Source organism: Pseudophryne corroboree, chromosome 2, assembly GCF_028390025.1.
Source record: "Pseudophryne corroboree isolate aPseCor3 chromosome 2, aPseCor3.hap2, whole genome shotgun sequence".
In the NCBI taxonomy this organism is placed as follows: Eukaryota; Metazoa; Chordata; class Amphibia; order Anura; family Myobatrachidae; genus Pseudophryne; species Pseudophryne corroboree.
In genome coordinates, this window is record NC_086445.1 from 67,474,193 (window position 1) to 67,487,945 (window position 13,753).

A 13,753-nucleotide genomic window follows, 5' to 3' on the forward strand; every position below is an offset into this window, starting at 1 on the left:
GTTGCCCCATCAAGCAATCAGCAGCTCTGTATCATTTTATAGTATGCAAATTATAGATGTTACTTCAGTGCTAATTGGTTGCCATGGGCAACTTCTCCACTGGCTCACTTCTCCGCTCTTATCACTGCTTAGTAAATGTCCCCCAAAGTCTCATACATGTTAATGGAACATTTTTATTTTAGGGTATGTTTGGAAGCACTCAAGCCACCCAGCCTACCAGTCTCTTTGGCACAACCACCAACACAAATGCAGGCTCAGCATTTAGAACGGGTACAAGCCTGACTAATGCCACTCCCTTCGGTGGTGTTGGCAGTTAAGACAAGCTACGATTGATACTAGCCTTCCTATTGGCTGATTCTGTAGCTATTCTATTGCATTGCTACTCAAATGCAGCACGCATGTTTTCCATATCTCCTTGCTGGAGCACAGCTGCAGTCACTACTGGCTGACACAGGTGTTGCTAATTATTTCCCTTGTGAGTCTGTGAGGAGACCTGGAAAACATGGCCTATAACTGTGTCCCGAGGAATGGATTTCTATGTACTCCTCTCCGATCACACAATGAGCTTTGCTCATTGCAGTAATGACTTGTGAATGTTTGCTCTATGCTGACTATTAAACCAGGAGGAAAACGCTGTCTGAGAAAAATCTGCTAGACCCACTATAATCATATGGTGGATTTCATACCTACCAACATGACCCTCTCCAGGAGGGACAGAATGCTCTGCTCCTGGACTTTTCTCTTAATGTATTATTGCCAGCACCTGTTTTGAACAGGTGAGTAAATGGATAAGAAAGGTGTTTCAGCACAGGTGAGGGCAATCATACATAAAGAGGGAAGTCCATGAACAGAGCATTCTGTCCCTCCTGGAGGTATGGTATTTTGTTGTGTTCACATACGACACCGCTCTTTTGTGTAGTTATAATTAGGCACACAACACAAAAGGTGTCCAAACTAAAGCGGATGCAATCACTGGACTTGTGCTGCCCTCTCTGTCCATCTGTTCCACCTGCATACCTCCCAACATGACCCTCTCCAGGAGGGACAGAATGCTCTGGTTCTGGACTACCCTCTTAATTTATGAATGCCGGCACCTGTGTTGAACATGTTAATGGATAAGAAAGGTGTTTCAGCACAGGTGATGGCAATCATAAATGAAGAGGGAAGTCCAGGAGCAGAGCATTCTGTCCCTCCTGGAGAGGGTCATGTTGGGAGGTATGCACCTGTACTGTATGTTTCCATATCAGGCAGAATCCTAGGCAAGACAAATGGAGTGCCAGCGGTTGGGATTCCGGCATCAGTATCCTGACTGATGGGATCTCGACAGCCGGAAACGTGATTGCCTCCCAGGCCACAGGGCTGAGTGGCACACGCTGGTGGAGGAGAGCTTAGCCCCCAGCACCTTGGCACTGCAGGGCTGTTGGCAAAGCTGAACTCTGGTTACAATGTATAGAACATAAGAGGTATAAAATGTGTTTTAAAGGGAATATGCAGCACAGAGCCGGGAAAGCAGATACAGAGCTGCAGTACTATGGTGTGTAAAACCTTTAGTGCTAAGGTGGTCATTCCGAGTTGTTCGCTCGCTAGCAGATTTTAGCAGCCGTGCAAATGCTAAGCCGCCGCCCTCTGGGAGTGTATCTTAGCTTAGCAGAAGTGCGAACGAACAGATCGCAGCGCGGCTACAAAAAAAATTGTGCAGTTTCAGAGCAGCTCCAGACCTACTCAGCACTTGCGATCACTTCAGACTGTTTAGTTCCTGTTTTGACGTCACGAACACGCCCTGCGTTCGCCCAGCCAGGCACGCTTGCGTTTTTTCGAACACTCCCTGAAAACGGTCAGTTGACACCCAGAAACGCCCTCTTCCTGTCAATCACTCTGCGGTCAGCAATGCGACTGAAAAGCTTCGCTAGACCCTGTGTGAAACTACATTGTTCATTGTAATAGTACGTCGCGCGTGCGCATTGCGCCGCATACGCATAAGTGCCGATTTTTTGCCTGAAGGCTGTGCTGCGACCGAAAACAGCTAGCGAACAACTCGGAATGACCCCCTAAACCCTAGGTACAGAATACAGATTTCACAGTGTGTTTAACATGTTTGAATGTGTTTAAATGTATTTATAATGAAATTGCACCTACCTTTTCCCTGGTGTTCTTAGGGGATCTCGACGCAGGTCGAGGTGCGGTGTGAAAGGGGTATGTTCCAATTTCCTGGGTCGACTGACCCGGTATTTCAATCAAGGAATAAAGCAGGGTTATTCCCGGGTTGAAGTGCAGTGTGAACGGGTTGCTGGGTCAATGCGACCAGAGATCCGTTCACACTATAGGGAGAGGCGGCACTTGGAAATGATCTCAGGCGGATCACACCCGGAAAGGAGCCGTGCACAAGTCCCGGATGTGACACGCTATTGCAATGTGAAAGCGGTATAATTGTTCTCTTGGCGCTTTATAGAGCTCAGCCTCGGTGGCCAGGAGATTACTGCTTGAATATTAATTGTTTAACATCAGAAGCCATCAAGCGATTGTGTCTGAGTGGTGTGTGTGTGTGTGTGTGTGTGTGTGTGTGTGTGTGTGTGTGTGGAGATGTTGTGTGCATGTGTGTTTTTAGAGACACTCATCAATCATTGGGACAAAAACATTGATGGTTCTGATGGTCCACCACTCGATTCCTGTCCCTATAGTAGGTAACCGAGTGCTGGATGTTTCGTATGGATGCACCACCAAATCTCTCTACAAGTTGTACCTACTGTGCCATTCTTGGCATCCTAGAAGCTGGGGAAGGGGGCCTTTGGGGCAGCATCAGCACGCCCACCTGATGGTGGTACAGGTTGCGTATTCATCCCTGCAGCCCTGGGTTATAATCAAACAAACCAGGGTTAATATCAGATATTTAGGAAGTTACTGGAACTACCAGTGGCCACACACTGTGCAATTATTGTCCCAATCAGGTAATTATTGGCTGATCAGACAGATAAGTGCACAGTGTATGGCTGCAACCGTGCACAAATTATCGGTCTGTCGGCATGAAAATCTTTCAGCATGCAGGACGGATGCGATAGTTTGTTCTAGATATACCCACCATTACACCCCGTTCATTTGCGCATGTACAGACATGTACCATCGATGGTTTAATCATCACTGGTTTCCCCCTGGTGGTTGAAAAAAACATTGATCATTGAGGGTTATTAAAACCGTATTTAAACAAAGGAAGATGTTTACAAGGGGACTGGAGATAACGTGTTGTCATCATGGGTTGATATTTCCAGTGGGGAAAAAGATACAAAAAAAGCTATTAATAGGGACATGCTACAAACCGCCAGATATTAGCGTGACTGAAGAATTACAACTCTTGCAGCAAATCGAAAAAGCTGCAGGACTGGGAGAGGTCCTAATCATTGGGGATTTTAATTATCCGGAAATAAATTGGAACACCGAATCATGTAAAACAGCTAGAGGAAACAGGTTTTTAAATATGCTAAAAGATCACTACTTGTCTCAGGTAATCGAGGAACCATTTAGACGTAGGACTATACTGGATCTAGTACTAACCAATAATGTTGAGATTACATTAAATATTAAACTACTGGAGACCTTCGGAAATAGCGATGATAATTAGAGATGAGCGGGTTCGGTTCCTCGGAATCCGAACCCGCCCGAACTTCAGCTTTTTTTACACGGATCCGAGCGACTCGGATCTTCCCGCCTTGCTCGGTTAACCCGAGCGCGCCCGAACGTCATCATGACGCTGTCGGATTCTCGCGAGGCTCGGATTCTATCGCGAGACTCGGATTCTATATAAGGAGCCGCGCGTCGCCGCCATTTTCACACGTGCATTGAGATTGATAGGGAGAGGACGTGGCTGGCGTCCTCTCCATTTAGATTATAAGAGAGAGAGATTTACTGGAGCTTAGGACTAGGAGGAGTACTGTAGAAGTGTAGAGAGTGCAGAGAGTTTACTAGTGAGTGACCACCAGACAGTGCAGTTTATTTAATATATCCGTTCTCTGCCTGAAAAAAGCGATACACACAGTGACTCAGTCACATACCATATCTGTGTGCACTGCTCAGGCTCAGCCCAGTGTGCTGCATCATCTATATATATTATATATCTGTCTGACTGCTCAGCTCACACAGCTTATAATTGTGGGGGAGACTGGGGAGCACTGCAGTGCCAGTTATAGGTTATAGCAGGAGCCAGGAGTACATAATATTATATTAAAATTAAACAGTGCACACTTTTGCTGCAGGAGTGCCACTGCCAGTGTGACTGACCAGTGACCTGACCACACTGACCACCAGTATAGTTAGTAGTATACTTATATTGTGATTGCCTGAAAAAGTTAAACACTCGTCGTGTGACTTCACTTGTGTGTTGTTTTTTTTTTTATTCTATAAAAATAAAACTCATTCTGCTGACAGACAGTGTCCAGCAGGTCCGTCATTATATAATATATAATATATACCTGTCCGGCTGCAGTAGTGATATATAGATATATATATATTTTTTATATCATTTATCATCCAGTCGCAGCAGACACAGTACGGTAGTTCACGGCTGTGGCTACCTCTGTGTCTGCACTCGGCAGGCAGTCCTTCCATAATTGTATACCACCTAACCGTGGTTTTTTTTTCTTCTTTATACATACATACTACTACGACATCTCTTTATCAACCAGTCTATATTAGCAGCAGACACAGTACAGTACGGTAGTTCACGGCTGTGGCTACCTCTGTGTCTGCACTCGGCAGGCAGTCCGTTCATAATTGTATACCACCTAACCGTGGTTTTTTTTTCTTTCTTCTTTATACATACATAGTTACATAGACATCTCTTTATCAACCAGTCTATATTAGCAGCAGACACAGTACAGTACGGTAGTTCACGGCTGTGGCTACCTCTGTGTCTGCACTCGGCAGGCAGTCCGTCCATAATTGTATACCACCTAACTGTGGTTTTTTTTTCTTTCTTCTTTATACATACATAGTTACATAGACATCTCTTTATCAACCAGTCTATATTAGCAGCAGACACAGTACAGTACGGTAGTTCACGGCTGTGGCTACCTCTGTGTCTGCACTCGGCAGGCAGTCCGTCCATAATTGTATACCACCTAACCGTGGTTTTTTTTCTTTCTTCTTTATACATACATAGTTACATAGACATCTCTTTATCAACCAGTCTATATTAGCAGCAGACACAGTACAGTACGGTAGTTCACGGCTGTGGCTACCTCTGTGTCTGCACTCGGCAGGCAGTCCATAATTGTATACTAGTATCCATCTCCATTGTTTACCTGAGGTGCCTTTTAGTTGTGCCTATTAAAATATGGAGAACAAAAATGTTGAGGTTCCAAAATTAGGGAAAGATCAAGATCCACTTCCACCTCGTGCTGAAGCTGCTGCCACTAGTCATGGCCGAGACGATGAAATGCCAGCAACGTCGTCTGCCAAGGCCGATGCCCAATGTCATAGTACAGAGCATGTCAAATCCAAAACACCAAATATCAGAAAAAAAAGGACTCCAAAACCTAAAATAAAATTGTCGGAGGAGAAGCGTAAACTTGCCAATATGCCATTTACCACACGGAGTGGCAAGGAACGGCTGAGGCCCTGGCCTATGTTCATGGCTAGTGGTTCAGCTTCACATGAGGATGGAAGCACTCAGCCTCTCGCTAGAAAAATGAAAAGACTCAAGCTGGCAAAAGCAGCACAGCAAAGAACTGTGCATTCTTCGAAATCCCAAATCCACAAGGAGAGTCCAATTGTGTCGGTTGCGATGCCTGACCTTCCCAACACTGGACGTGAAGAGCATGCGCCTTCCACCATTTGCACGCCCCCTGCAAGTGCTGGAAGGAGCACCCGCAGTCCAGTTCCTGATAGTCAGATTGAAGATGTCAGTGTTGAAGTACACCAGGATGAGGAGGATATGGGTGTTGCTGGCGCTGGGGAGGAAATTGACCAGGAGGATTCTGATGGTGAGGTGGTTTGTTTAAGTCAGGCACCCGGGGAGACACCTGTTGTCCGTGGGAGGAATATGGCCGTTGACATGCCAGGTGAAAATACCAAAAAAATCAGCTCTTCGGTGTGGAGGTATTTCACCAGAAATGCGGACAACAGGTGTCAAGCCGTGTGTTCCCTTTGTCAAGCTGTAATAAGTAGGGGTAAGGACGTTAACCACCTCGGAACATCCTCCCTTATACGTCACCTGCAGCGCATTCATAATAAGTCAGTGACAAGTTCAAAAACTTTGGGTGACAGCGGAAGCAGTCCACTGACCAGTAAATCCCTTCCTCTTGTAACCAAGCTCACGCAAACCACCCCACCAACTCCCTCAGTGTCAATTTCCTCCTTCCCCAGGAATGCCAATAGTCCTGCAGGCCATGTCACTGGCAATTCTGACGAGTCCTCTCCTGCCTGGGATTCCTCCGATGCATCCTTGCGTGTAACGCCTACTGCTGCTGGCGCTGCTGTTGTTGCCGCTGGGAGTCGATGGTCATCCCAGAGGGGAAGTCGTAAGCCCACTTGTACTACTTCCAGTAAGCAATTGACTGTTCAACAGTCCTTTGCGAGGAAGATGAAATATCACAGCAGTCATCCTACTGCAAAGCGGATAACTGAGGCCTTGGCATCCTGGGTGGTGAGAAACGTGGTTCCGGTATCCATCATTACTGCAGAGCCAACTAGAGACTTGTTGGAGGTACTGTGTCCCCGGTACCAAATACCATCTAGGTTCCATTTCTCTAGGCAGGCGATACCGAAAATGTACACAGACCTCAGAAAAAGAGTCACCAGTGTCCTAAAAAATGCAGCTGTACCCAATGTCCACTTAACCACGGACATGTGGACAAGTGGAGCAGGGCAGGGTCAGGACTATATGACTGTGACAGCCCACTGGGTAGATGTATGGACTCCCGCCGCAAGAACAGCAGCGGCGGCACCAGTAGCAGCATCTCGCAAACGCCAACTCTTTCCTAGGCAGGCTACGCTTTGTATCACCGGTTTCCAGAATACGCACACAGCTGAAAACCTCTTACGGCAACTGAGGAAGATCATCGCGGAATGGCTTACCCCAATTGGACTCTCCTGTGGATTTGTGGCATCGGACAACGCCAGCAATATTGTGTGTGCATTAAATATGGGCAAATTCCAGCACGTCCCATGTTTTGCACATACCTTGAATTTGGTGGTGCAGAATTTTTTAAAAAACGACAGGGGCGTGCAAGAGATGCTGTCGGTGGCCAGAAGAATTGCGGGACACTTTCGGCGTACAGGCACCACGTACAGAAGACTGGAGCACCACCAAAAACTACTGAACCTGCCCTGCCATCATCTGAAGCAAGAAGTGGTAACGAGGTGGAATTCAACCCTCTATATGCTTCAGAGGTTGGAGGAGCAGCAAAAGGCCATTCAAGCCTATACAATTGAGCACGATATAGTAGGTGGAATGCACCTGTCTCAAGCGCAGTGGAGAATGATTTCAACGTTGTGCAAGGTTCTGATGCCCTTTGAACTTGCCACACGTGAAGTCAGTTCAGACACTGCCAGCCTGAGTCAGGTCATTCCCCTCATCAGGCTTTTGCAGAAGAAGCTGGAGACATTGAAGGAGGAGCTAACACGGAGCGATTCCGCTAGGCATGTGGGACTTGTGGATGGAGCCCTTAATTCGCTTAACAAGGATTCACGGGTGGTCAATCTGTTGAAATCAGAGCACTACATTTTGGCCACCGTGCTCGATCCTAGATTTAAAGCCTACCTTGGATCTCTCTTTCCGGCAGACACAAGTCTGCTGGGGTTGAAAGACCTGCTGGTGACAAAATTGTCAAGTCAAGCGGAACGCGACCTGTCAACATCTCCTCCTTCACATTCTCCCGCAACTGGGGGTGCGAGGAAAAGGCTCAGAATTCCGAGCCCACCCGCTGGCGGTGATGCAGGGCAGTCTGGAGCGACTGCTGATGCTGACATCTGGTCCGGACTGAAGGACCTGACAACGATTACGGACATGTCGTCTACTGTCACTGCATATGATTCTCTCAACATTGATAGAATGGTGGAGGATTATATGAGTGACCGCATCCAAGTAGGCACGTCACACAGTCCGTACTTATACTGGCAGGAAAAAGAGGCAATTTGGAGGCCCTTGCACAAACTGGCTTTATTCTACCTAAGTTGCCCTCCCACAAGTGTACTCCGAAAGAGTGTTTAGTGCCGCCGCTCACCTTGTCAGCAATCGGAGTACGAGGTTACATCCAGAAAATGTGGAGAAGATGATGTTCATTAAAATGAATTATAATCAATTCCTCCGCGGAGACATTGACCAGCAGCAATTGCCTCCACAAAGTACACAGGGAGCTGAGATGGTGGATTCCAGTGGGGACGAATTGATAATCTGTGAGGAGGGGGATGTACACGGTGATATATCGGAGGGTGATGATGAGGTGGACATCTTGCCTCTGTAGAGCCAGTTTGTGCAAGGAGAGATTAATTGCTTCTTTTTTGGGGGGGGGTCCAAACCAACCCGTCATATCAGTCACAGTCGTGTGGCAGACCCTGTCACTGAAATGATGGGTTGGTTAAAGTGTGCATGTCCTGTTTTGTTTATACAACATAAGGGTGGGTGGGAGGGCCCAAGGACAATTCCATCTTGCACCTCTTTTTTATTTTCTTTTTCTTTGCATCATGTGCTGATTGGGGAGGGTTTTTTGGAAGGGACATCCTGCGTGACACTGCAGTGCCACTCCTAAATGGGCCCGGTGTTTGTGTCGGCCACTAGGGTCGCTAATCTTACTCACACAGTCAGCTACCTCATTGCGCCTCTTTTTTTCTTTGCGTCATGTGCTGTTTGGGGAGGGTTTTTTGGAAGGGACATCCTGCGTGACACTGCAGTGCCACTCCTAGATGGGCCCGGTGTTTGTGTCGGCCACTAGGGTCGCTAATCTTACTCACACAGCTACCTCATTGCGCCTCTTTTTTTCTTTGCGTCATGTGCTGTTTGGGGAGGGTTTTTTGCAAGGGACATCCTGCGTGACACTGCAGTGCCACTCCTAGATGGGCCCGGTGTTTGTGTCGGCCACTAGGGTCGCTAATCTTACTCACACAGCTACCTCATTGCGCCTCTTTTTTTCTTTGCGTCATGTGCTGTTTGGGGAGGGTTTTTTGGAAGGGCCATCCTGCGTGACACTGCAGTGCCACTCCTAGATGGGCCCGGTGTTTGTGTCGGCCACTAGGGTCGCTAATCTTACTCACACAGCTACCTCATTGCGCCTCTTTTTTTCTTTGCGTCATGTGCTGTTTGGGGAGGGTTTTTTGGAAGGGACATCCTGCGTGACACTGCAGTGCCACTCCTAGATGGGCCCGGTGTTTGTGTCGGCCACTAGGGTCGCTTATCTTACTCACACAGCGACCTCGGTGCAAATTTTAGGACTAAAAATAATATTGTGAGGTGTGAGGTATTCAGAATAGACTGAAAATGAGTGTAAATTATGGTTTTTGAGGTTAATAATACTTTGGGATCAAAATGACCCCCAAATTCTATGATTTAAGCTGTTTTTTAGTGTTTTTTGAAAAAAACACCCGAATCCAAAACACACCCGAATCCGACAAAAAAAATTCGGTGAGGTTTTGCCAAAACGCGTTCGAACCCAAAACACGGCCGCGGAACCGAACCCAAAACCAAAACACAAAACCCGAAAAATTTCAGGCGCTCATCTCTAATGATAATATGATCAGATTCAATATTAGCTTTCAAAAACATCGCTATAAGGGTTCAACTAAGACTTTTAACTTTAGAAAAGCTAATTTGAACATGCTGAAACGAGCACTAAAGGATATTGGGGGTCATTCTGACCCGATCGCATGCTGCAGTTTATCGCAGCGGTGCAATCGGGTCAGAACTGCGCATGCGTCGGCGCCACAGTGCACTGGCACATGCCAGACGGCCGATGGCCGTCGGGCCGCTACGATCGCCTCTGCCTGATTGACAGGCAGAGGCGGTCGCTGGGTGGGGGCGGAATGGCGGCGTTTGTCTGCCGTTTTGTGGGCGTGGTCCGGCCAATGCAGGCGTGGCCAGGCCAAATGGGGGGCGGGCCGCAACGGCTGCGTGATGTTACACACAGCCGCTGTGGGCCGGGGAGCGATGAGTAGCTCCCGGCCAGCACGCTAAAGCTGCGCTGGTCGGGAGCTACTCTTGAAGTGCAAAGGCATCGCCACTGTGCGATGCCTTTGCACTTCTGCGAGGGGGCCGGCGCTGACATGCGGGGCGGGATAGCCCTGTGCTGGGCGTCCCCTCGCATGTCAGTGTGAATGATCGTAGCTGTGCTAAATTTAGCACAGCTACGATCATCTCGGAATGACCCCCATTGATTGGGAAATTCTGTTTCGCAAACACAGAAGTATTAAAATAAAACCTACATGACTTAATAAAAAGCTTAGGGAAGAAATGGATAAAAAAAGGTGTGCTTTCAAAGCATTTAAATCCGACGGGATCATTCCAGTACTACAAGGAATGTAACAAAAAATGTAAAAAAGAAATGAGAGCGGCTAAAATAGAACACGAAAAGTGAATAGCCAGGAAGAGTAAAACAAACACTAAAAAGGTTTTTAAGTATATAAACAAGGCACTATAAGTATCAGAACTAGCAAGGCATTATATTTGATTTTCTATGATTCAATTACTTCAGGCATGATACAGAAGGATTGGCGAATAGCAGAGGTAGTCCCAATATTTAAAAAGGGAATTAAATCTTATCCTGGTAACTGTAGACCAGTAAGTTCGACATCTATAGGGGGGATTTTTTTTTTTTTGGTGAATTTATTTTTATATATTTTTTTTTAAAGAAATACACTTGTTTGGTCTGTTTATTATTTCCAGCTGAGCTCGTTGTAACAAAGCACTAACCCCAACCACGGTGCACCCGTTGACTATCATAAACAGCATGTACATTTCGGACATCATTTCCGGTTCATTTGCTTCAAATAGCCCTAAATATGTAATGCACAATGCCACTGGATCTCTATGTCATTAATGTGGACAAGTGGACCGACCGTCGTGTCAACATAGGTAAGTATGTGTGTGTCGACATGTGTGAAATAAACTTTTACTGTCACGGTGTGTGTCTCCTGTTTTTATTTGGGTATTTTTTTCCCAGTAGAACTACAGGTACCAGCGGGCCCGTTTTTCTCCTGCATGCTGGTACTTGTGGTTCTCCAAGTACCAGCTTGCAGGGGAGGCTTGCTGGGACTTGTAGTACTACTGGAAAAAAACAATATTCTTTCACATTTCTCAAGGCTATCAGCCCCCCATCCGCAGCCCTTGGATGGGGGGGACAGCCTCGGGCTTCACCCTTGGCCCTTGGGTGGCTGGGGGGGGGGGGACCCCTTGATTGAAGGGGTCCCCACAGCCCCAGGGTACCCCGCCCAGGGGTGACTAGTTGGATATTTAATGCCACGGCCGCAGGGCACTGTATAAAAGTGACCCCCGGCTGTGGCATTATCTGTCCAGCTAGTGGAGCCCGATGCTGGTGTAAAAAATACGGGGGACCCCTACTCTTTTTGTCCCCCGTATTTTTTGCACCAGCACCAGGCGCAGAGCCCGCTGCTGGTTTTAAAAATACGGGGGATCCCCTGTCCGTTTTCCCCCCGGATTTTTAGAACCAGGACCGGCTCGAAGAACCCGAGGCTGGTTATGTTTAGGAGGGGGGACCCCACGCATTTTTTTTCTGACTTTTCCCATTCCATTAAAAATGACATTAAGAATCCACAAAAAAAAAATTCTGGTCCCGCTAGGATTCAAACCCGTCAGCCAATCAGCAGGTAGCGCTACGAAGGGTCCGTTGGCTATTTGAGGCATTCGCCATAGAGTTTAGGAAAAACGACATCTGGTGGACAGAAAGTAGAATGCATGTTACAATTATAACGTGACGTCACATTTACAACGCAACTTATAACGGGAGTTATAGCGCAAGGAGCTGGCGCGAGTTGCATGGCGCCAGCTATGCGGTACGCAGCAACGATATATCAGGACATATCTGTATGTAACCGTCGATAGCCATCCCTAAAGTGGAGTCCTAAGGCAATGCTAGCCGACCAAATTATGCAGACATACACTCCTACTGTAGGATGGTCTTTGTGAACATTCAACCTTAATAAATATTGTAATACAGGTTGAGTATCCCATATCCAAATATTCCGAAATACGGAATATTCCGAAATACGGACTTTTTTGAGTGAGAGTGAGATAGTGAAATCTTTGTTTTCTGTGGCTCAATGTACTCAAACTTTGTTTAATACACAAAGTTATTAAAAATATTGTATTAAATGACCTTCAGGCTGTGTGTATAAGATGTACATGAAACATAAATGAATTATGTAAATGTACACACACTTTGTTTAATGCACAAAGTTATAAAAAATATTGGCTAAAATTACCTTCAGGCTGTGTGTATAAGGTGTATATGAAACATAAATGCATTCTGTGCTTTGACTTGGGTCCCATCGCCATGATATCTCATTATATTATGCAATTATTCCAAAATACGGAAAAATCCCATATCCAAAATACTTCTGGTCCCAAGCGTTTTGGATAAGGGATACTCAACCTGTACTGAGTATCCATCACCTTTAAAATTTCGTATCTCTAACCAGTTCCTTTGGGTCATTAATCTTGTGTCATGTCCACCAATAACCCATTGGTAGTCTCTGTCTCTCAAACAGCGCTACTGATAGTGTGATAATCTGCAAGTTCATTACCCGTGGCAAGAATATTTTTAGAAAAATCACATTACTGTTACATGGGGCAGTACGGATGGTGTAATAGTTAGCATTACTGCCTCACAGCACTCAGGTCATGGGTTCAATTCCCACCATGGCCCTAACTGTGTGGAGTTTGTACATTCTCCCCGTACTTGCGTGGGTTTCATCCGGGTACTCCGGTTTCCTCTCACAATCCAAAAATATACTGGTAGGTTAATTGGCTCCCAACAAAATTAACCCTACCGTGAATGTGTCTGTGTACATGTGATAGGGAATATAGATTGTAAGCTCCACTGGGGCAGGGACTGATGTGAATGGACAAATATTCTCTGTAAAGCGCTGCGGAATATGTGTGCGCTATATAAACAACTGGTAATAAATAAATAAATAACAAATCTTCCTTTTCTTCAGTACAAACTGTACGTCCTTTACCAGTAACAAGGCAGCGCTGCCTCTCTATCAAAATTACTTTATTATCCTGTAGGTGATAAATGATTGTCCTTTGTCCTGGGGAATATAAAAATGCAATTCTATTAAGTCACTTAGTAGGGAACCAAATGAGAGCACAATGTCAATGACTTCTATGAGCATTCGGCTTTTTCCATCCCCGCTTGCTAGATTTGATAATAAATGGTTTCCACTCTCCACACTGGGGTTATCAGGTGCTGTTGTTCTATCTACTCCTGTTGTAACGATTTGCCGTATGCAATTGCGATTATGTGCTAATATGGGCAGAAGCTAACCCATGCAAAAGGACGCCCACTGCGATCGCATCTTTGCGTACGGTGCCGCGTGACTGCAGAAACATGGGCCCTCATTCCGAGTTGTTCGCTCGGTAAAAATCTTCGCATCGCAGCGATTTTCCGCTTAATGCGCATGCGCAATGTCTGCACTGCAACTGCGCCAAGTAAATTTGCTATGCACTTAGGAATTTTACTCACGGCTTTTTCATCGTTCTGGCGATCGTAATGTGATTGACAGGAAATGGGTGTTACTGGGCGGAAACAGT

General features: G+C 46.3%; 1 protein-coding gene across 1 annotated transcript in view; it reads left to right on the forward strand.

Moving 5' to 3' along the window:
* Positions 1-827: 827 nt before the first annotated feature.
* The window catches only part of LOC134999086 (glutamate carboxypeptidase 2-like), a 151,922-nt gene continuing 138,996 nt past the window's right edge, over positions 828-13,753 (forward strand). Inside the window, exon 1 of the mRNA XM_063951404.1 lies at positions 828-872. The gene's annotated coding sequence lies outside the window, so the exon portion shown is untranslated. The remainder of the gene's footprint in view (positions 873-13,753) is intronic.